This window comes from Oncorhynchus tshawytscha, linkage group LG22 (assembly GCF_018296145.1).
Source record: "Oncorhynchus tshawytscha isolate Ot180627B linkage group LG22, Otsh_v2.0, whole genome shotgun sequence".
Taxonomy (NCBI): domain Eukaryota; kingdom Metazoa; phylum Chordata; class Actinopteri; order Salmoniformes; family Salmonidae; genus Oncorhynchus; species Oncorhynchus tshawytscha.
The window spans coordinates 28,151-54,115 of record NC_056450.1 but is presented as its reverse complement, the minus strand read 5'-3'; positions in this window follow the sequence as shown (position 1 = coordinate 54,115).

Below are 25,965 nucleotides of genomic sequence, written 5' to 3'. Positions count from 1 at the left end.
GACGGACATAAAACACATACAGTATACACATACAATATACTGGGGTGGCAGGGTAGCCTCGTGGTTAGAGCGGTGTACTAGTAACCGGAAGGTTGCAAGTTCAAACCCCCGAGCTGACAAGGTACAAATCTGTCGTTCTGCCCCTGAACAGGCAGTTAACCCACTGTTCCTAGGCTGTCATTGAAAATACAAATTTGTTCTTAACTGACTAACTGACATAGAGGCATTTTTTCAGCTATGATTTTACCACTCAGAATCCAGAATGGATATGACAATGGGACCAGCACAAGACGTACAACAATTCTCTTTTTGATCTTCTTGACTTCTTATCTGGTAAACTGCTACTGTGTGTCAAGAAAAGAGGCCCAATTAGGGGTTAGTGTACTCCAGTAAAGAAGGTCTGGTTTAGATTAAAAACTATTGCCCTGTGTCCCCGTTCATACGGGCATGAGAGACTCATCACTGGTAGAATTGAGTTGGCACTTTATTGGCCCAAACACCCACAGACACACAAGGTTGAGGTTACTCGTGGAGAGTAATTAGTAATACATTTTTTTTGTTGCATTGATGCATTGTGTCTTCTAACTGTCCAAGAATAGGATCCAAAGTGTAAGGAAATATTTGTTCCCATAAATACAAAGGAGGATGTCTCTCCTCATACCTCTGGCACTTTAGTCTGACTGACAGACTGTGCACCACAGAGCCAATCAGGAGAGAATACATACAGGTCAACGGTGCCAATTGAAAGTCAAGGGGTGTGTCTGTGCCTTTTGGATTACTCTCTCTTTACAGAGAACCCCTGTGGTTCAAGTGAAGAGCTACCCTTCCCCTTTCAGTCTGCTCTGCGCATGTCTGAAAGTGACAGAGCCAGCAGCCAACAGTTTTTCACAGTATGTCATAAAAAATGATTATACCCTTATCTTGACTTATGTACAGTAAACACATACAGTATACACATACAGTATACTCATACATAAAACACTTATGTAAAATGCTAATATGTATTAGATCCAGTACAATGGTCCACTGACTATAAGGGTAGTCAGTGGACATTCTGAACCTTGCTTGAAGTCAGTAGGTCATATGACCAAAGAGCTATTGAAATTCAAACATTTTTAACAGTTTTCCATGAACATAGTCAAAAATCATGTTTGACGCAATTTGAAAGCAAAATCTTGTACATTACTGGTAGGAGAGATGATAAGGACACCATGAGCCAATTTCCAGCATGCTGCAACTGTGAAATATAGTTTTAAACAGTTTTCCATGAACACAGTCTAAAATCATGTTTGCAGAAATTTGTACAGCATTGTTAATTTGTAATGCATTGTTAATAAATCAATTTAAATAGTGCGAGATGTAAAACGACAAAAAAAAGTATGTGCAATGTGTGTCTATGCCATTGGGTTAGCTGCAACCAGTTGTGAACGTTTTAGGAGTAATGGTTAAAGAGCTATTGAATTTTGAAAAATTTGATTTGTCACTATGTTGACGGTCCCTAAATGCTGTTGGTGGACATAAGGAAAACTACAGGCGAATATCCAACCTGAAACGGTCTTTACCTCGGTAGGCTGAACGTACATTTCTGTGACACACTATCTAGCTTGCTAACTCAGTGGCTGCGTTTCAAAGTCATAAAAGACACACCCTGGTCCTCGCCTTATGTCCTTGGGGGAATCCCCGCGGCCATATTTGTTGTCAGTCCAATTGATTAACCAAACAAGGGAAGTTTGCAACGTAAGCCCCTCAGCCCTTGTTTTAAATGTGGAGTTTGCGAGTGTACAATTATGTTCACTTCGGAGCCTGAAATTCCCCAACTTTTCAATTCGCGATGATTGTATATCCGCTAATAAAAGTCCACTAAAACTTAAAACCTCAACATGGAGTCAACATAAAAGTGTAAGTAAAATGAATGTGAATCATTTAGGATGCGTGCTACTAATACACAAACATGTCTTGTAAAAGTAATTATGTTTTTGTTTGATCAGCTTTTGGAAATTGTAGAAAATGTTCCTTCTTCAGAAGTAGCTAGGCAGGCTAATGCTAGTTAGCTAATTAATTTGCTAGCTGTCATACACTAGTAGGCTGGACACATGACATTTTTAACATATCTTTTTCTGATAAAAACTAGTTCATTGCATCTGCCGTGGAGCCCAGTTTCATAATATTACCACATGTCCCAGCTGCTTGCCTACGTTTTGAAGTAATCACGAAAAAACAGGCCTTATTTTAGGGCATTTTACACCCTGCCAGCTCCCATTAGTTCTATTGAGCACCGTGGCACCAACTCGCCTTCTGAACGTTCTATTCCCAGCCCATTGTTCTAGTTCCCAATACCTGCTTCGCTATTGCTGGCAATGAGACCTGCTCACATTGTTTATAGTTCAAATGTAAACAACGACAAAATTCTACTGATGGAACTCTGAGGTCGGCCTATTGTTTCCTATTGGGCAAATATTGGCATGTCTGTCTATTTCGCCAAATATCTCGCAATGTGTATATTTGGATTTTTCAGATGCCATTTTAATCATGATAATCTTCTCTTTCTAATTATGTAAGTCTGGTGAGTGAGCTTGGATGTCATCAAATGTTCGCCTCAAAATAAGTTTTGCCCTTGGAACGCTGGGCTCCCCCCCATTGTTTTCCTATTGAGAAGCATGCCGGTCTATTTCGCCAAGTATCTCACAATGTGTATATTTACATTTTTTGAAGTCGGACACTATTTTAATCAGGAGAATCTCCTCTTTGTAATTATGTAATTCTGGGAAGCGAGCTCGTTTTTTATCGATCACTAGACCAGAAATAATTTTCATTTTTTCCCTACTGTCTCATTACGCAGACATAACCCCTGTTGACAATATTGATGTGCGGATGTTTTACTTTCTACCCAAGTTGTTTTTTTCCAGGTTTGTCTGACGAACAGATTGTAGTGGTAAAATAAAAAGGGAGACATTTTTTTGTGCCATTTAGGCAAAATGGAATTCTAAGCATCACTCCAGTCAAAACAGGCTCTGTGAACGCGCTAGTGTTCCAGCTTAGCCAACGTTCTTTTGCTGTTTTTCAGCCTTGGGTGAATTTTGACTCGTTCTATTGTCCAGCCTAACAGTAGGCGTATATGAATAATGATATAGTTAATATAAGTAGACATGCAATCATAATTGGCTGTAGAGCATATAAAGCACCCACAACCTACCTATGGCTGAAAACACAATCATCACAGGATGAACGAGTGACAAATTTCCAGGCAAGGGCGGTCCATTTAAAAATCATTCCTTCCTCCCTCTCCCCAAGAGTATACTCGTCAGACATTCTGATACGTCATCAGAAGTGTACACTTAATTTGAAGGCTGAGGTGATAGGGTGTGTCTTTTAAGTGTTTGGAATGCACCCAGTGACTGCTGCTTGGCAAATAAATATGTGCCTCTTCTTCTATGGTATATTGGCAATCACACAATTTAATGTGAATCCAGCCACCTGCTATGCGGGATGGAAACACGATTTTATAAATAAAACAAATCAAATCACTTTTCAGTTAAAAAAAAATCTGATCCATGCACAGGCTCAAGGGGAACCCGGGAGGGGGGGGGGGTTCTTCGGCACCAGTACCCCTTGCAAGTCTTCGAATGTAAAATCCTTGATTCCCAAAACCTTTTCTGCTGCAGCCACAATAACGTCTCATTTCTTCGACTTCTTTGAGACTTGTGCTGTACAGTTTATAACTGTGGCAATGAACGCAAAAAAATCCACCTTTTTAACACACAGGGTATCTTTTGTCTGACGGCAAACATTTACTACAGGCTGTGGTGTATCCACTACCATCTCTTCACTAGTATCAACTGTTTTCTCAATTATTTTAAATCGCCTCCGCATAGGAGATTCGATTGATCACTAACTTTTGCCACCTCAATTTCTTTCACACCCTTACAGGGCACTCCAGGAACTCAGGATCATGTTCTCCACCACAATTGCCACACCATCGTCCTTCTACACACCATTCTTCAGTATGCTCGGTTTGTTGGCACACACTTGAAACATAGCTAAATCCTTTACAATTCTAACACTGCAGTGGTTTGGGGACGAAAGCTTTTACGGCGTACAGTGGGGCAAAAAAGTATTTAGTCAGCCACCAATTGTGCAAGTTCTCCCAATTAAATAGATGAGAGAGGCCTGTAATTTTCATCATAGGTACACTTCAACTATGACAGACAAAATGAGAAAATCCAGAAAATCACATTGTAGGATTTTTAATGAATTTATTTGCAAATTATGGTGGAAAATAAGTATTTGGTCAATAACAAAAGCTTATCTCAATACTTTGTTATATACCCTTTGTTGGCAATGACAGAGGTCAAACGTTTTCTGTAAGTCTTCACAAGGTTTTCACACACTGTTGATGGCATTTTGGCCCATTCCTCCATGCAGATCTCCTCTAGAGTAGTGATGTTTTGGGGCAGTTGCTGGGCAACACGGACTTTCAACTCCCTCCAAAGATTTTCTATGGGGTTGAGATCTGGAGACTGGCTAGGCCACTCCAGGACCTTGAAATGCTTCTTACGAAGCCACTCCTTCGTTGCCCTGGCGGTGTGTTTGGGATCATTGTCATGCTGAAAGACCCAGCCACGTTTCATCTTCAATGCCCTTGGTGATGGAAGGAGGTTTTCACTCAAAATCTCACGATACATGGCCCCATTCATTCTTTCCTTTACACGGATCAGTCGTCCTGGTCCCTTTACATAAAAACAGCCGCAAAGCATGATGTTTCTACCCCCATGCTTCACAGTAGGTATGGTGTTCTTTGGATGCAACTCAGCATTCTTTGTCCTCCAAACACGACGAGTTGAGTTTTTACCAAAAAGTTATATTTTGGTTTCATCTGACCATATGATATTCTCCCAATCTTCTTCTGGATCATCCAAATGCTCTCTAGCAAACCTCAGACGGGCCTGGACATGTACTGGCTTGAGCAGGGGGACACGTCTGGCACTGCAGGATTTGAGTCCCTGGAGGCGTAGTGTGTTACTGATGGTAGGCTTTGTTACTTTGGTCCCAGCTCTCTGCAGGTCATTCACTAGGTCCCCCCGTGTGGTTCTGGGATTTTTGCTCACCGGTCTTGTGATCATTTTGACCCCACGGGGTGAGATCTTGCGTGGAGCCCCAGATCGAGGGAGATTATCAGTGGTCTTGTATGGCTTCCATTTCCTAATAATTGCTCCCACAGTTGATTTCTTCAAACCAAGCTGCTTACCTATTGCAGATTCAGTCTTCCCAGCCTGGTGCAGGTCTACAATTTTGTTTCTGGTGTCCTTTGACAGCTCTTTGGTCTTGGCCATAGTGGAGTTTGGAGTGTGACTGTTTGAGGTTGTGGACAGGTGTCTTTTATTCTGATAACAAGTTCAAACAGGTGCTATTAATACAGGTAACGAGTGGAGGACAGAGGAGCCTCTTAAAGAAGAAGTTACAGGTCTGTGAGAGCCATAAATCTTGCTTGTTTGTAGGTGACCAAATACTTATTTTCCACCATAATTTGCAAATAAATTCATTAAAAATCATACAATGTGATTTTCTGGATTTTCTTTCTCATTTTGTCTGTCATAGTTGAAGTGTACCTATGATGAAAATTACAGGCCTCTCTCATCTTTTTAAGTGGGAGAACTTGTACAATTGGTGTCTGACTGAATACTTTTTTGCCCCACTGTACCTTACATAACCAGGCTTCACATGCTTAGGTATTTGCTCTTCATCAAAAAACAACAGGACCGACAGACTCTCTTCTTTTCCTTCAGTCACCCAGCAGGTCAGACGCCAGGCACCAACCACACCAGGAATTCTCCTCAGGTATTCAACCTGAGCATCCGTCGTCACGCCTGAGATGACTCCTTTGACAGGTGCTCTACTCCAAAGTTCCAAACACAAAACTTCTGTTGTCCGGATTCTTTTGAGGCTCACTGCAATCTTCCTCTGTTCTTCATAAATACAATGAATCAAAATAAGACCACTCCTGGTCACTCTGACAGACTCCACTTTTCCAAGCGCATACTTCACCATTTGACACCTCAAACGGGTTTAAATATGCACTTCCTCCTGTTCACAGTGTACTCTATGCAAAATCAGACTAGTGGCACACAACCAACCAAAATAATAATCATTCCCAGTGAGCACATGTGCTGAGGCTGACATGCTGACTACACCGCGCATGCGTCATCACGCGTATTGATTTTGTCCCCACACACCAGACTCGATCAGGCAGGTTGAAATATCAAAACAAACTCTGAACCAACTATATTAATTTGAGGACAGGTCGAAAAGCATTAAACATGTATGGCAATTTACCTAGCTAGCTTGCTGTTGCTAGCTAATTTGTCCTGGGATATAAACATTGGGTTGTTATTTTACCTGAAATGCACAAAAGTCTGTAATTAGTGTCCAGTAGAGGTTGATGTTTTGGAAGCCACAGCGGGATCCAGTGACTGAGGGATCAAACTAAGCTTTGATCATTTATCACGTGGTAACTGCTTGTCAATTTTGCTTTGGGTTTGAATGAGTCTTTTTAAATTCACTTAAACATGTAAACAAAAAAACTTTGGATCCATAATTTGATAATTACCAATAACTACGAGTCGTTTCATTTATAATCACTGTTTAAGAAAAATAAAGAAAAATAGGCACTCTCAAGATTTGATACTAGTGTGCTATGATTTCAGGATAGATTCCGTCTGGTTCTACACCCTGAGCTATCTTTCCACCTGTTAAGTTGAAATATCTAGATAAAAACAAAAAAAAATAAAAACACTTTCAGTTCCGACACCTGTCAGATGGTAGTGTGACGTCTGAAGCTTCAAACGTCATCACGTGGTATTGTTACTTTGATACAAGCATCACGATGTTGTATCGAATCAGTAGTGCTTTGAAAACTGTGTCGGAGCTCTGATATCAGTCGTCCCATCACTAGTAATGGCTTTCCTTATGCACTGCTCAAAAAAATAAAGGGAACACTAAAATAACACATCCTAGATCTGAATGAATGAGATATTCTTATTAAATACTTTTTTCTTTACATATTCGAATGTGCTGACAACAAAATCACACAAAAAGTATCAATGGAAATCAAATTTATCAACCCATGGAGGTCTGGATTTGGAGTCACACTCAAAATTAAAGTGGAAAACCACACTACAGGCTGATCCAACTTTGATGTAATGTCCTTAAAACAAGTCAAAATGAGGCTCAGTAGTGTGTGTGGCCTCCACGTGCCTGTATGACCTCCCTACAACGCCTGGGCATGCTTCTGATGAGGTGGCGGATAGTCTCCTGAGGGATCTCCTCCCAGACCTGGACTAAAGCATCCGCCAACTCCTGGACAGTCTGTGGTGCAACGTGGCGTTGGTGGATGGAGCGAGATATGATGTCCCAGATGTGCTCAATTGGATTCAGGTCTGGGGAACGGGCGGGCCAGTCCATAGCATCAATGCCTTCATCTTGCAGGAACTGCTGACACACTCCAGCCACATGAGGTCTAGCATTGTCTTGCATTAGGAGGAACCCAGGGCCAACCGCGCCAGCATATGGTCTCACAAGGGGTCTGAGGATCTCATCTCGGTACCTAATGGCAGTCAGGCTACCTCTGGCGAGCACATGGAGGGCTGCGCGGCCCCCCAAAGAAATGCCACCCCACACCATGACTGACCCACCGCCAAACCGGTCATGCTGGAGGATGTTGCAGGCAGCAGAACGTTCTCCACGGCGTCTCCAGACTCTGTCACGTCTGTCACGTGCTCAGTGTGAACCTGCTTTCATCTGTGAAGAGCACAGGGCGCCAGTGGCAAATTTGCCAATCTTGGTATTCTCTGGCAAATGCCAAACATCCTGCACGGTGTTGGGCTGTAAGCACAACCCCCACCTGTGGACGTCGGGCCCTCATACCACCCTCATGGAGTCTGTTTCTGACCGTTTGAGCAGACACATGCACATTTGTGGCCTGCTGGAGGTCATTTTGCAGGGCTCTGGCAGTGCTCCTCCTGCTCCTCCTTGCACAAAGGCGGAGGTAGCGGTCCTGCTGCTGGGTTGTTGCCCTCCTACGGTTTCCTCCACGTCTCCTGATGTACTGGCCTGTCTCCTGGTAGCGCCTCCATACTCTGAACACTACGCTGACAGACACAGCAAACATTTTTGCCACAGCTCGCATTGATGTGACATCCTGGATGAGCTGCACTACCTGAGCCACTTGTGTGGGTTGTAGACTCCGTCTCATGCTACCACTAGAGTGAAAGCACCGCCAGCATTCAAAAGTGACCAAAACATCAGCCAGGAAGCATAGGAACTGAGAAGTGGTCTGTGGTCACCACCTGCAGAACCACTCCTTTATTGGGGGTGTCTTGCTAATTGCTTTATTTTTTCGAGCAGTGTATTTAGCATGCAACAAATACGTACCATATGAGGATGATACATGAGAACAGAAAAACAACTATGTGCTTGTAATATACCCATCCTCTGGCTGTGGTTCAATGTGGAGTAGTACTCTTGAAGCAGGACTTTCATACCATAATAGCAGCTTGACATGTAACAGTCGCATTTCCTTCACTTTTCTGCAATTTCTTGAGGATTAATGATTAACCAGTGGAAGCATTGTAGAACAATTAAAACCACTGTTCTGAACTATATAAATACCAAAGGTTTTAGGGTCCATACACAGATTGGCTATACACATCCATAGGCATATAGGTCTTTTTATCCTCCAACACTATACAATAAGCAATAAAAGCGTTTGCTACGTTACTTCAGCTGCATTGCATGGCAAATATTTGATGGCAAATATCTTCAATCTCTAACATTAGCGTTACTACAATAAAGAACAATGACAAGTGGAAATATTTTTGGACTATTGCAGCAGACAACCACTCCCATCAGCTAACAACAACAAGAAGCGGCACCAGTGGGCACGCCATCACCAAGACTGGACCAAGACTGGAAAAACATTGCCTGGTCTGACGAATCCCGGTTCCTGTTGTGTCAGGATTTGGCGTACGCAGCATGAGTCCATTGTTTTTTTTCTTTAACCTTTATTTTGACAGGGAAGTATTGCTGACACTAGGGTCTCTTTTACAAACACAATTACAAAACATATTCAGAAAACCAGACAACCAGACACATTTATCAACAGAGGTCTCTGATCATTACTCTGAACTGATCAAGAGGGACCAGAACACCTCATCAGAGTTGTTCCACATAAAGGGTGCAAAAAAACTAAAAGCAGCTTTACCCAACTCTGGAGACCAAAGGGACCTCCAGTGTTATCCAAGCCTGAGACCGGGTTTGATCATTTCTTATGTCTAAATTGAATTAATGATGATAGATGCAAAGGAAGTTTCTGCATGAGTGCTTTGTAGATAAACACAAGAAAATGCTGCTCTCTCCTTATATACAAAGAGGCCCAACCCACCTGGCCACGTCATGCCTGGTGTCAACAGTACAGGCTGGTGGCGGTGGTGTAATGGATGTAAAAAAAATTCTGTGTAATGAAAAGAAAATGTTTCTCCTTGCCAATGTGAACAAACTGAATGTAAGCATGCAGGGGAAATACAAAACAATTCTACAGATGACTGACTGAATCGGCAAAATACTTTTGACTGTGATCCTGGCTAAGTTGACATGCTGGAAAGTGAAATTGAACAGCTGATTGAGCTGTTCGAATGCTGCAGACAACCAGTGGTGACCCGTCGTTCAGGGCAGGTGGAGCTTTTGTTTCGCATGTTATTTGCATGTTATTTTGGCATTAATACGTGTCACATATCAGTTTGAAAACAATGTTAAAAATATATATAATTTGAGGTAATAAAGCCGCATTAAAACATGGTCTCTTTTTTTCTTTTCTTGAGTAAGGCAGCTCCAAAATGCAGGTGTTTCAGCCTAGCTCGGTGCTTTCTGTGGTGGTGGGGCAAGCCAGCGGAAAATACAGAGCATTGCGCCGTGATTGGCTCAGTGTCCTGTCACTCATGGGGACACTACGTCACCGCCAAGTCTAAGGGTAGAGCTAGAAAATTCAAGCCCCTTGGGTGCTGCCATAGACTTACATTAGAAGTGCCCATCCAAGAAGGCTCAAGGTCATTGGCCACAGATAAAATTACATCACATATCTACATTGTTGCTAACTGCAAGCATTGCAAAGCAATCATTAGCCTGCTATTCAGTGGAGTGGCTGTGTGGTCCCAAGTCTAAGATTAAGGGTCTCTTTTCCTTGTTAAAAATTATAAACATTCAACATTGGCCATGCTGTCAATGAAGCATGATTTGTGCCGCGCTCAAAACAACCGTTAACTCGGAACTGCAAAATCTGACTTTAGTGAGTTCAAGACAACTGGGAACTCGGGGAAAAACGAGCTGCGACTAGGGAGATATGTTGTGAACTTTCATCCAACTCGGAATTGTAAATTCGGAACTTGGGCCTCTTTCTAGAGCTACTACCTGAAGATCACTGACGTCATCACGAGTCAATCTTTTTTTCCGAGTTTCCAGTTGTCTTGAAAGCACCATAAATCCAGACAATGCCAGACTTTGATGACAAAGTTTGCCCACGAAGGACTGCCGCGCAACCTTCCTGTTCAAGTGAGCACAGCACAACAAGGTGAGTCCAAAAATGTACTATATGCTGCTGCATAAATGTAATATGCCAGGGAGATATGTATACTGTAGCTAAAAAAGTAATACTAAGTGTACGCTGTTAGTATCCCATGTGACTCGCCATAATAATTTGGTCTATTTTCACCTCTTAATTTCGACTACTGTTCTGACTTGGTGGTGCACATGTAGCCTATAACCTGTTTTTGAGAAATGTAATCATCAAATATTTTAAGAGCTTTCATTGTCTGCTTATATGCCCCCTTTATTTATCCTACGGTTCTGACTTGTTGTACAGGGAGAACACTGTAAGAACAGCCCATGTTCTGAATTCTGTTGCTGTACATTTCAAAAGTGCTGAACAAATAGTTATATTGACTACGTCTGTCCTAGCTCGCTCATTAATGTCTTAATTAAATTACGGAATGCCTCTTATCCGGTTGTCGTCCCCTTATGCCATAGTTTGTACATCTCAATTGTGAGTACAAACCACATTTGTTTAAGCAAGTCAGCTATATCAGCTATGTTTTTTTAAAGGCATTCTAAAATGTTTTAAATAGTTTCCCCCCTCATCAATCTACACACAATACCCCATAATGACAAAGCAAAAAAAGGTTTTTAGAAATGTTTGCAAATGAATAAAAAACAAACAGGAATACCTTATTTATATAAGTATTTAGACCCTTTGCTATGAGACTTGAAATTGAGCTCAGGTGCATCCTGTTTCCATTGATCATCCTTGAGATGTTTCTTCAACTTGGAGTCCACCTTTGGTAAATTCAATTGATTGGACATGATTTGTAAAGGCACACGCCTGTCTATATAAGTTCCCACAGTTGACAGTGCATGTCACAGCAAAAACCAAGCCATGAGGTCGAAGGAATTGTCCGTCGAGTGCTGAGACAAGATTGTGTCGAGGCACAGATCTGGGGAAGGGTACCAAAAAATGTCTGCAGCATTGAAGGTCCCCAAGAACACAGTGGCCTCCATCATTCTTAAATGGAAGAGGTTTGGAACCATCAAGACTCTTCCTAGAACTGGCCACCTGGACAAACTGAGTAATCGGGGCAGAAGGGCCTTGGTCAGGGAGGCTACCAAGAACCCGATGGTCACTCTGGTTGTCCTTCTGGAAGGTTCTCCCATCTCTGCAGCACTCCACCAATCAGGCCTTTTAGAACATGTTCAAATGTTCATAAATTACCAGAATGGTCAAATAATAATAATCACAGTTGTTGTCGAGGGTGCAGCAAGTCAGCACCTCAGGAGTAAATGTCAGTTGGCTTTTCATAGCCGATCATTAAGAGTATCTCTACCACTCCTGCTGTCTCTAGAGAGTTGAAAACAGCAGGTCTGGGACAGGTAGCACGTCCGGTGAACAGGTCAGGATTCCATAGCCGCAGGCAGAACAGTTAAAACTGGAGCAGCAGCATGGCCAGGTGGACTGGGGGCAGCAAGGAGTCATCATGCCAGGTAGTCCTGAGGCATGGTCCTAGGGCTCAGGTCCTCCGAGAGAGAGAAAGAAAGAGAGAGAATTAGAGAAAGCATACTTAAATTCAGACAGGACACCGGATAAGACAGGAGAAGTACTCCAGATATAACAAACTGACCCTAGCCCCCCGACACATACATTACTGCAGCATAAATACTGGAGGCTGAGACAGGAGGGGTCAGGAGACACTGTGGCCCCATCCGATGATACCCCGGACAAGGCCAAACAGGAAGGATATAACCCCACCCACTTTGCCAAAGCACAGCCCCCACACCACTAGAGGGATATCTTCAACCACCAACTTACCATCCTGAGACAAGGCAGAGTATAGCCCACAAAGATCTACGCCACGGCACAACCCAAGGGGGGCGCCAACCCAGACAGGAAGATCAGGTTAGTGACTCAACCCACTCAAGTGACGCACCCCTCCTAGGGACGGCATAAAAGAGTCTCTGGATGTCCTTGAGTGGCCGAGCCAGAGCCCAGACTTGAACCCGATCGAACATCTCTGAAGAAAGACCTGAAAATATCTGTGCAGCAACTCTCCCATCCAACCTGACAGAGCTTGAGAGGATCTGCAGAGAAGAATGGGAGAAACTCCTCAAATACATGTCTGCCAAAATTGTAGCGTCATACACAAGAAGACTCAATGCTGTAATTGCTACCGAAGGTGCTTTAACAAAGTACTGAGAAAAGAGTCTGAATACTTAGTGGGGAGAACAAGTATTTGATACACTGCCGATTTTGCAGGTTTTCCTACTTACAAAGCATGAAGAGGTCTGTCATTTTTTTAATCATAGGTACACTTCAACTGTGAGAGACGGAATCTAAAGCAAAAATCCAGAAAATCACATTGTATGATTTTTAAGTAATTCATTTGCATTTTATTCCATGACATTAGTATTTGATACATCAGAAAAGCAGAACTTAATATTTGGTACAGAAACCTTTGTTTGCAATTACAGAGATCATACGTTTTCTGTAGTTCTTGACCAGGTTTGCACACACTGCAGCAGGGATTTTGGCCCACTCCTCCATACAGACCTTCTCCAGATCCTTCAGGTTTTGGGGCTGTCGCTGGGCAATACGGACTTTCAGCTACCTCCAAAGATTTTCTATTGGGTTCAGGTCTGGAGACAGGCTAGACCACTCCAGGACCTTGAGATGCTTCTTACGGAGCCACTCCTTAGTTGCCCTGGCTGTGTGTTTCAGGTCGTTGTCATGCTGTAAGACCCAGCTACGACCCATCTTCAATGCTCTTACTGAGGGAAGGAGGTTGTTGGCCAAGATCTCGTGATACATGGCCCCATCCATCCTCCCCTCAATACTGTGCAGTCATCCTGTCCCCTTTGCAGAAAAGCATCCCCAAAGAATGATGTTTCCACCTCCATGCTTCACGGTTGGGATGGTGTTCTTGGGGTTGTACTCATCCTTCTTCTTCCTCCAAAGACAGTAAGTGGAGTTTAGACCAAAAAGCTCTATTTTTGTCTCATCAGACCACATGACCTTCTCCCATTCCTCCTCTGGATCATCCAGATGGTCATTGGCAAACTTCAGATGGACCTCGACATGTGCTGGCTTGAGCAGGGGGACCTTGCGTGCGCTTTTAATCCATGACGGCGTAGTGTGTTACTAATGGTTTTCTTTGAGACGGTGGTCCCAGCTCTCTTCAGGTCATTGACCAGGTCCTGCCGTGTAGTTCTGAGCTGATTCCTCACCTTCCTCATGATCATTGATGCCCCACAAGGTGAGATCTCGCATGGAGCCCCAGACCGAGGGTGATTGACCGTCATCTTGAACTTCTTGCATTTTCTAATAATTGCGCCAAAAGTTGTTGCCTTCTCACCAAGCTGCTTGCCTATTGGTCCTGTCGCCCATCCCAGCCTTGTGCAGGTCTACAATTTTATCCCTGATGTCCTTACACAGCTCTCTGGTCTTGGCTATTGTGGAGAGGCTTGAGTGTGTGGACTGGTGTCTTTTATACAGGTAACGAGTTCAAACAGGTGCAGTTAATACAGGCAATGAGTGGAGAACAGGAGGGATTCTTAAAGAAAAACTAACAGGTCTGTGAGAGCCGGAATTCTTACTGGTTGGTAGGTTATCAAATACTTATGTCATGCAATAAAATGCAATAATTACTTAAAAATCATACAATGTGATTTTCTGGATTTTAGTTTTAGATTCCGTCTCTCACAGTTGAGGTGTACCTATGATAACAATTACAGACCTCTACATGCTTTGTAAGTAGGAAAACCTGCAAAATAGGCAGTGTATCAAATACTTGTTCTCCCCACTGTACATATTCTCATTTACCCCTTTAGATTTGTGTGTATTAGGTACTTGTTGGGGAATTTTTAGATTACTTGTTAGATATTACTGCACTGTCGGAACTAGAAGTGCAAGCATTTCGCTACACTTATTTAGTTAGCTAATCCAAGTTGATCATTTTAAAAGGCTAATTGATCATTATAACACCATTTTGCAGTTATGTTAGCACAGATGAAAACTGTAGTTCTGATTAAAGAAGCAATACAACAGGCCTTCTTTAGAATAGTTGAGTATCTGGAGCATCAGCATTTGTGGGTTCGATTACAGGCTCAAAATGGCCAGAAACAAAGAACTTTCTTCTGAAACTCATCAGTCTATTCTTGTTCTGAGAAATGAAGGCTATTTCATGCAAGAAATGTCCAAAATTTTAAATCGCAAACTGGCTCTAACCAGAATAGCAAAAGGGGTGGGAGACCCCAGTGCACAACTGAGCAAGAGGACAAGTACAGTTGAAGTCAGAAGATTACATACACCTTAGCTAAATACATTTAAACTAAGTTTTTCACAATTCCTGACATTTAATCCTCGTAAAAAGTCCCTGTTTTAGGTCAGTTAGGATCACCACTTTATTTTAAGAATGTAAAATGTCAGAATAATACTAGAGATAATTATTTATTTCAGCTTTTATTTCTTTCATCACATTCCCAGTAGGTCAGAAGTTTACATACACTCAATTAGTATTCGGTAGCATTGCCTTTAAATTGTTTAACTTGGGTCAAATGTTTCGGTTGGCCTTCCACAAGCTTCCCACAATAAGTTGGGTGAATTTTGGTCCATTCCTCCTGACAGAGCTGGTGTCATTGAGTCAGGTTTGTAGGCCTTCTTGCTCGCACACACTTTTTCAGTTCTGCCCACAAATGTTCTGTAGGATTGAGGTCAGGGCTTTGTGATGGACACTCCAATACCTTGACTTTGTTGTCCTTAAGCCATTTTGCCTCAACTTTGGAAGTATGCTTGGGGTCATTGTCCATTTAGAAGACCCATTTGCGACCAATCTTTAACTTCCTGACTGATGTCTTGAGATGTCTTGAGATGTTGCTTCAATATATCCACATAATTGTCCTGATGATGCCATCTATATTGTGATGTGCACCAGTCCCTCCTGCAGCAAATCACCCCCACAACTTGATGCTGCCACCCCCGTGCTTCACGGTTGGGATGGTGTTCTTCGGCTTGAAAGCCTCCACCTTTTTCCTCCAAACATATTAATGGTCATCATGGCCAAACAGTTCTATTTTTGTTTCATCGGACCAGAGGACATTTCTCTAAAATGTATGATTTTTGTTCCCATGTGCAGTTGCAAACCGTAGTCTGGCTTTTTTATGGCGGTTTTGGAGCAGTGGCTTCTTCCTTGCTGAGCGGCCTTTCAGGTTTTGTCGATATAGGACTCGTTTTGCGGTGGAAATAGATACTTTTGTACCTGTTTCCTCCAGCATCTTCACAAGGTATTTTGCTGTTCTGGGATTGATTTGCACTTTTTGCACCAAAATACGTTCATCTCTAGGAGACAGAACACGTCTCCTTCTTGAGCGGTATGATGGCTGCGTGGTCCCGTGGTGTTTATACTTGCGTACTATTGTTTGTACAGATGAACGTGGTACCTTCAGGTGTTTGGAAATTGCTCCCAAGGATGAACCAGACTTGTGGAGGTCTACACTTTTTTCCTGAGGTCTTGGCTGATTTCTTTGGATTTTCCCATGATGTCAAGCAAAGAGGCACTGAGTTTGAAGGTGGGCCTTGAAATACATCCACAGGTACACCTCCAATTGACTCAAATGATGTCAGTTAGCCTATCAGAAGCTTCTAAAGCATGACATTTTATGTAATTTTCCGAGCTGTTTAAAGGCACTTAGTAAACTGGAAACACTGGAAATGTGATATTATACTTCAGTAATCCACAATGACCTGGTGATGTAACAGTCTAATAATTACATTGTCTTCCATATTCCTACAGATACCTTGTAACTGGAGATCCCTTCAAAAACAATTGCCTACAATTACCGTGTAGGGAGCACTGCAAGGTTGGGTGACCAGGGCCATCTAGCACTGCCTCCTGGGGGAATTCAGGCATGTGAAGGCTACTTGTGTCCTGATTAACTTCATGAGGATGGACACGAGGACCAGGAGGGGATCTGCACCTCTCCTTCGTGTGCCAGAGGAGAAGTCTGCTGCTCTTGCAGGATGTTTCAAGGATGGGGTCTGTTTTTTGGAACAATTAGACACCCTATAACCCACACTCGTGTATCAATTTGATTGATGGATTGTGTTGTGCGCATGAGCAGGCTCAGGTTTATAACTGTGGCTCCCTCCACCTACAAAAAATAAGCAAGAGGGCCAACCATAGAGAAGAGTAAGACACTTCATTATTTCTATAACTACGCTATATTGTTTGTCCTCGTGTGTCCGTTCAGATCCATGTTGAACACAGTCTCTTTAACTACCTTATTTTCTCACTAACAGTCTCTCTCCTTCACTTCATCCCTCTCTCCCCAAATCCTCTAGGTTATATCAGCTGTGTCGGTGAACCCCTCCCGCATCTGAAATGACTACATAGAGGGCACAGCATGATCAGAGGTGAGAGGTCACTTGGTCAGGTCACCAGGAAGTATTATTAAAGAGATGCTTTATATTGAAATACAGATAGAGATGTAGTAGTCCCAGAGTTAATGATCCAAGGTCAGTTTTGCATTTCACCTCCTGATGATTGAGTGTTAGAATAGAAAAAACAACAACACTTAAACATGCTCTCTCTCGTCTGCAGGTATGTTTTGTTGTGAGAGAGGATGCCAAACCCCAGTCCTGTCATCGCCACCTCACCCGCTCTTAAGATAACCTTCAGGCCGACTGGGAGCCCAAGGCTGGCTAGGAGACACCATTATGTAATCAATCATATGCTGTATTCCCTGCTCCTCTGTTCTTACCTCTTTCCCTTTTATACGTCTCTCGTCACCTCTTTATTCCTGTTTTTATAAGGCACACCAGATGTGCATTGAAGTACAGATTGAACTTGTACAGTGGGGCAAAAAAGTATTTAGTCAGCCACCAATTGTGCAAGTTCTCCCACTTAAAAAGATGAGAGGCCTGTAATTTTCATCATAGGTACACTTCAACTATGACAGACAAAATGAGGAGAAAAAAAATCCAGAAAATCACATAGCAAATAAATTCATTAAAATCCTACAAATGATGGTGGAAAATAAGTATTTGGTCAATAACAAAAGCTTATCTCAATACTCTGTTATATACCCTTTGTTGGCAATGACAGAGGTCAAACGTTTTCTGTAAGTCTTCACAAGGTTTTCACACACTGTTGCTGGTATTTTGGCCCATTCCTCCATGCAGATTTTCTATGGGTTTGAGATCTGGAGACTGGCTAGGCTACTCCAGGACCTTGAAATGCTTCTTACGAAGCCACTCCTTCGTTGCCCGGGCGGTGTGTTTGGTATCATTGTCATGCTGAAAGACCCAGCCACGTTTCATCTTCAATGCCCTTGCTGATGGAAGGAGGTTTTCACTCAAAATCTCACGATACATGGCCCCATTCATTCTTTCCTTTACACGGATCAGTCGTCCTGGTCCCTTTGCAGAAAAACAGCCCCAAAGCATGATGTTTACACCCCCATGCTTCACAGTAGGTATGGTGTTCTTTGGATGCAACTCAGCATTATTTGTCCTCCAAACACGACGAGTTGAGTTTTTACCAAAAAGTTATATTTTGGTGGTATGTCTTCCATTTCCTAATAATTGCTCCCACAGTTGACTTCTTCAAACCAAGCTGCTTACCTATTGCAGATTCAGTCTTCCCAGCCTGGTGCAGGTCTACAATTTTGTTTCTGGTGTCCTTTGACAGCTCTTTGGTCTTGGCCATAGTGGAGTTTGGAGTGTGACTGTTTGAATTTGTGGACAGGTGTCTTTTATACTGATAACAAGTTCAAACAGGTGCCATTAATACAGGTAACGAGTGGAGGACAGAGGAGCCTCTTAAAAAAGAAGTTACAGGTCTGTGAGCGCCAGAAATCTTGCTTGTTTGTAGGTGACCAAATACTTATTTTCCACCATAATTTGCAAATAAATAAATTAAAAATCATACAATGTGATTTTCTGGATTTTTTTTCTCATTTTGTCTGTCATAGTTAGTGCACCTATGATGAAAATTACAGGCCTCTCATCTTGTTAAGTGGGAGAACTTGCACAAATGGTGGCTGACTAAATACTTTTTTGCCCCACTGTATGTAATATGTATTTATAACTCTTGGATAATGAATTTCTCAATAAAGCGTTTCACATTATCTACTGGTTGAAATTAAGTCTCATTTGATGAAATACTACACCTGTCCTGTGTTTATCAGATCAATGCAGATGAAGGGCATTAGATATTGAGATGAACCGGTTTCAGAGTATTTACATGACGCATAGGAAGTGTATTGTACTGTTTAATTCTATTTCTGCATATATGAATTACAGGTCAGCCTTTAACTAGTTAAATCATGTTTCTAGTCTATTGCATAGTTACAAGGGTTAATCATTGATGTCACAGGAGCAGTAAACACTGTTGAAGTATATAATTGTAATACCTACATGCAGACACAGCATCATTCAAATAATGGAGTTTGATACACCTGGTATTGGAAATGACTGAAAAATAATGTCTCAGAGATTCATACCTGAACCACACCTTTATTTGCCAAGGAAGCATACATAATCAGTGAATATATTCAATGTACAGGCTCTCATTCATGGTAATAACTACATGTATATGCCCTAGTAGGAAGACCACTTTGTGCAGCTTACCCTGCACTATCGAGTCTACTTCTGATAAGCTTCCCAGTAAAACAACCAAGCCACCCAGAAAAGTGCAAAAAAAAAAAGACCATATTAGCAGCATGAGAAACAAGGTTCATGAAGTCAATAACTTGCTTGTAACAGACGACATTCATATTCTGAAACTCACTTAGTGGTAGAAATACATGGTTATAACATTTACAGAAAAGATTAATGCCAACGGGGCAGGTGTTGCGGTCTATATTCAGAACCACATTCCAGTAAAGCATAGAGAAGATCTAATGTTGAAGTAATATGGCTACAGGTTCATCTGCCTCACCTAAAGCCCATTCTGGTGGGAGGCTGCTATAGACCACCAAGTGCTAACAGTCAGTATCTGGATAATGTGCGAAATTCTCTGTAATGTACGTGATAGCAGAGAAGTACATTTTCTGTGTAATTTAAATAATGACTAGCTCTCATCTAGCTGCCCACTCAAGAAAATGCTTCAAACTGTAACCAGTGCCTGCAACCTGGTTCAGGTTGTCAGTCAACCTAGCAGGGTATTTACAAACACAGGAATGAAATCATCAACATGTATTGATCACATCATTACTAATGCTGCAGAAGTTGGCTTTAAAGCAGTATCCAAATCCATATATATAATAGCCATATCTAGGAAAACCGAAATTAAAGAGGTGGAAGAGGTGGCAATATTGTCTATCATACCCCGGTGGCTTGTCATTGTTGATAATCTGGATGGAAAATCACTGAGAATAATAGTGGACGATATTGCCACATCTTCAATTTAAGCCTCTTAAAGTGTGCACCCTCAGGCCTGGAGGGAAGCTAAAGTCATTCAGCTACCAAAGAATAGTGAAGTCCCCTTTACTGGCTCAAATAGCCAACTAATCAGCCTGTTACCAACCATTAGTAAATTTCTTAATAAAATTGTGTTTGACCAGAAACAATGCCATTTCACAGAAAACAAATTGACAGACTTCCAGCAAGCATATAGGGAAGGACACTCAACAAGCACGGACAGCACTTACACAAATGACTGATTGGCTGAGAGAAATTGATGATACAATTATTGTGGGGGCTGTCTAATTAGACTTCAGTGCAGCTTCAATCATAGTCTGCTGCTGGAAAAACATGTGTGTTATGGCTTTAGACCCCCTGCTATAATGTGGACAAAGACTTAGACAAGTAATAGAACACACAGGGTCTTCTTAAATAGAAGCATTTCAAACATAATCCAGGTAGAAGCAGGAATTCCCCAGGGTAGCTGTTTAGGCCCCTTGCTTTTTCAATCTTCACTAAAGACATGCCACTAGCTTATGTAGAATGGCGCCGGATAGGATGACTGATGTTTTACATGCTCCAAACCAACTGTTATTTCGTTCCTTTTTTTGAGTTGTTTGTAATGTTGCTGCTACCGTCTCTTATGACAGAAAATAACTTCTGGACATCAGAACAGCGATTACTCACCACGAAATGGAAGAAGATGTTTCCTTTAACGAGTCCGACGTGAAGGATATACTGCTTTCCCGGGAACAGGCCTAAAACCCGTCATTTGATCATTTGAGTGAAGAGAAGGCGGAGAAAAAGGGGGCGGAATTTAGGCTGCCTTCTGAGAATTCATAGTTGAAAGATTAAACCCCCACTGCAATCCGTTCTATTGGCCAACAAAATCGGTGACCTACGAGCAAGATTAAACTAACAACAGGACATTAAAAACAAATATCTTATGTTCCACCAAGTCGTGGCTGAATGACGACATGAATAGCATACAGCTGGTGGGTTATACACTGCATCGGCAGGATAGAACAACAGCCTATGGTAAGACAAGGTGTGGCAGTCTATGTATATTTGTAAACAACAGCTGCTGCACGATATTTAAGGAAGTCTCAAGGTTCTGCTCACCTGAGGTAGAGTATTTCATGATTAGCTGTAGACAACACTATATACCTAGAGAGTTTATCTGTATTCTTCGTAGCCGTCTACATACCACCACAGACCGATGCTGGCACTAAGACCGCACTCAATGAGTTGTATACCGCCATAAGAAAACAGGAAAACGCTCATCCAGGGGCAGCGCTCCTAATGGCCTGAGACTTTAATGCAGGGAAACAAATCCGTTTTTACCAGCATGTTAAAATGTGCAACCCGAGGGGTAAAAAAAAAAGAAAAAAAGACCAGCTTTACTCCACACACACAGACGCTTACAAAGCGCTCCCTCGCCCTCCATTTGCCCCCCAAATCTGACCATAAGTCTATCCTCCTGATTCTTGCTTACAAGCTAAAATTAAAGCTGGAAGCACCGGTGATTCGGCCAATAAAAAAAAGTGGTCAGATGAAGCAGATTCTAAGATACAGGACTGTTTTGCCAACACAGATTGGAATATTCTTCCGATGGCATTGAGGAGTACACTAGAGGTCGACCGATTATGATTTTTCAACGCCGATACCGATCATTGGAGGACCAAAAAAATCCGATAACGATTTTTTAACATTTATTTGTAATGACAATAATACTGAATGAACACTTATTTTATCTTAATATAATACATCAATAAAATCAATTTAGCCTCAAATAAATAATTAAACATGTTAAATTTGGTTTAAACAATGCAAAAACAGTGTTGGAGAAGAAAGTAAAAGTGCAATATGTGCCATGTAAGAAAGCTAACGTTTAAGTTCCTTGCTCAGAAAATGAGAACATATGAAAGCTGGTGGTTCCTTTTAACATGAGTCTTCAATATTCCCAGGTAGGAAGTTTTAGGTTGTAGTTATTACAAGAATTATAGGAACTATACCATTTGTATTTCATTAACCTTTGACTATTGGATGTTCTTATAGGCACTTTAGTGTTGCCAGTGTAACAGTATAGCTTCCGTCCCTCTCCTCGCTCCTACCTGGGCTCGAAGCAGCGTTACCCATGCAGAGCAAGGGGAACAATCACTCAAAGTCTCAGAGCGAGTGACATTTAAAATGCTATTAGCGCGCACCCCGCTAACTAGCTAGCCATTTCACATCAGTTACACCAGCCTAATCTCGGGAGTTGATAGGCTTGAAGTCATAAACAGCCGCTGGCAAACGCACGGAAGTGCTATTTGAATGAATGCTTACGAGCCTGCTGGTGCCTACCACCGCTCAGTCAGAATGCTCTATCAAATCATAGACTTATTTATATGATAACACACAGAAATACGAGCCTTGGGTCATATGGTCGAATCCGGAAACTATCATCTCGAAAACAAGACGTTTATTCTTTGAGTGAAATACCGGAACCATTCCATATTTTATGGAAATATTGCTGTTACATTGCACAACCTTCAATGTTATGTCATAATTACGCAAAATTCTGGCAAATTAGGCAGCCCAAACTGTTGCATATACACTGACTCTGCGTGCAATGAACGCAAGAGAAGTGACACAATTTCACCTGGTTAATATTGCCTGCTAGCCTGGACTTCTTTTAGCTAAATAGCAGGTTTAAAAATATATACTTCTGTGTATTGATTTTAAGAAGTGCATTGATGTTTATGGTTAGGTACATATTGGAGCAACGATACGCATCAATTATATGCAACGCAGGACACGCTAGATAAACTAGTAATATCATCAACCATGTGTAGTTAACTAGTGATTATGATTGATTGATTGTTTTTTATAAGATAAGTTTAATGCTAGCTAGCAACTTAACTTGGCTTACTGCATTCGCGTAACAAGCAGGCTCCTCGTGGAGTGCAATGAGAGGCAGGTGGTTAGAGCGTGGACTAATTAACTGTAAGGTTGCAAGATTGAATCCCTGAGCTGACAAGAAAAATCTGTCGTTCTGCCCTTGAACAAGGCAGTTAACCCACCATTCCTAGGCCATCATTGAAAATAAGAATGCGTTCATAACTGACTTGCCTAGTTAAATAAAGATTAAATAAAGATGTAAAAAAAAAAAAAAAAATTGGCCAAAAATACCGATTGAAAACTTGAAATCAGCCCTAATTAAATCAGCCATTCCGATTAATCGGTCGATCCCTAGAGTACACCACATCAGTCACTGGCTTCATCAATAAGTGCATCGATGACTTTGTCCCCAATGACTGTATGCACATACCCCAACCAGAAGCCATGGATTACAGGCAACATCCGCACTGAGCTAAAGGGTAGAGCTGCCGCTTTCAAGGAGCGGGACTAACCCGGAAGCTAATAAAAAAATCCCGCTATGCCCTCCGACGAATCATCAAACAGGCAAAGCGTCAATACAGGACTAAGATCTAATCATACTACACCGGCTGTGGCAGGGCTTGCAAACTATTACAGACTACAAAGGGAAGCTGCAGCCCATGTGAGTAAGACCCTTAAACAGGTCAACATACACAAGGCCAGACAGATTACCAGGATGTGTACTCCGAGCATGCGCTGACCAACTGGCAAGTGCCTTCACTGACATTTTTTACCTCTCCCTGTCGGAGTCAGTAACACCAACATGTTTCAAGCAGACCACCATAGTCCCTGTGCCCAAGAACACTAAGGTAACCTGCCTAAATGACTACCAACCCATGAAATGCTTTGAAAGGCTGGTCATGGCTCACAACACCATTATCCCAGAAACCCTAGACCCACTCCAATTTGCATACTGCCCCAACAGATCCAATCGCTATTGCACTCCACACTGTCCTTTCCCACCTGGAAAAAAGGAACACCTATGTGAGAATGCTATTCATTGACTACAGCTCAGCGTTCAACACCATAGTGCCCTCAAAGCTCATCATTAAGCTAAGGACCCTGGGACTAAACACCTCCCTCTGCAACTGGATCCTGGACTTCCTAATGGCCGACCCCAGGTGGTAAGGGTAGGTAACACTTCTGCCACGCTGACAGGGGCCCCGCAGGGGTGCGTGCTCAGTCCCCTCCTGTACTCCCTGTTCAGTCATGACTGCACGGCCAGGCATGACTCCATCACCATCATTAAGTTTGCCAATGACACAACAGTGCTAGGCCTGATCACCGACAACGATCAGACAGCCTATAGGAAGGAGGTTAGAGGTCTGACCGCGTGGTGCAAGGACAACAAAGGAGATGCAATCCAGACAAAGGAGATGATTGGGGACTACAGGAGAAGGAGGACCCTCTCATCGACGGGGCTGTAGTGGAGCAGGTTGAGAGCCTCAAGTTCCTTGGCGTCCACATCACTAACAAACTAACATGGTCCAAGTACACCAAGACCGTCATGAAGAGGGCACGACAAAACCTATATCCCCTCAGGAGACTGAAAAGATTTGGCATGGGTCCTCAGATCCTCAAAAGGTTCTACAGCTGCACCATCGAGAGCATCCTGACTGGTTGCATCACTGCCTGGTATGGCAACTGCTCAGCCTCCGACTGCAAGGCACTACAGAGGGTAGTGCGTATGGCCCAGAACATCACCGGGGCAAAGCTTCCTGCCATCCAGGACTAAAATAACTACCTACATGTACATAATTACCTCCACACCGGTGCCCCCGCACATTGACTCTGTACTGGTACCCCCTTTATAGCCCCTATATTGTTATATTGTTATTTATTGAATCTCTTTAATTATTTGTTATTCTTTACTTTTTGGGGGTATTTTCTTAAAACTGCATTGTTGGTTAAGGGCTTGTAAGTAAGCATTTCACTGTAAGTTCTATACCTGTTGTATTCGTTGCATGTGAAAAATACAATTTGATATGATTTGAACAAGGGCACTGAATCCAAGCCATAGGTATAACTATATTGCATATGAAGTTGTTCCATAGCGACTGAAAAATCAAGAAGGTATGCACAAACTAATACTTTGTTTTTTAAATATTGAGCATATTGACCTTACTATACCCTTGGTAAACTGTGATAGAGACACTGTCCGACAGATAAGTTACTCATTCTTCGAATCACTGGTGTTCGACAGTGTTCCAACTACACTAGGTTTCCTTGATAACGGTTTCCAACATGATTGGCAGAACCTCATTGAAGAGCAAGAACATTTCTGTATTATTATTTTTGCAGAACATCTTATTGAACGTGCTGTAATTTTAACTCTACACTGCAAGCAGTTCAGGGACAAGCCCGCCTTCCTCATCAGTACAGCTAGAAATCAAGGAATATCATCCTCAATGATACCATTTCTATCCGCTCTGGAGACGGCTCATCAGCCAGGAGCGCAAATTATGCAAAAAGGTTAGCATGGATGGAAACCTAAAACACAGATCATCAATGTACAATACATGTTAAGTGCAATAGTCACAATTCAATTTACATATCCTTCTGTTATCGTTCACAATAACTATGCTCTGATTTAGTGCATGTTGTCATAACCAATACTTCCTTCACTCAATTTATCCAAGTGTGGTCTTATTGAGTAGTTATAGCACAAGTAGGGATGACAATGTTCACTGTTTCCCATTAGGCAAGAAAGAGGTACACTGAACTAGACTAACAAATTCATTGCTCTTTACTCCATGAAAGGGGAGGGGGTTAGGAGATCAGGGCATCAAGGCATCTTTCAGCCATTTTGGTGCCCCTCCAGCTCTTCCAATATATACAAAGCTTTAGACAAATGCAGTGGAGGTTCTTTTACCAACCTAGAAAACCCTTTAGGCAGCCATTAGAGAGTGAAAGTAATATAAAAAAAATGTAAAGGTATTTAGGCATACTTAAAAACCTGTTGAGTGTAGGGGGCAGTATTTTGATGTTTGGATGAAAAACATACCCAAATGAAACTGCCTATTTCTCAGGCCCAGAATCTAGAATATGCA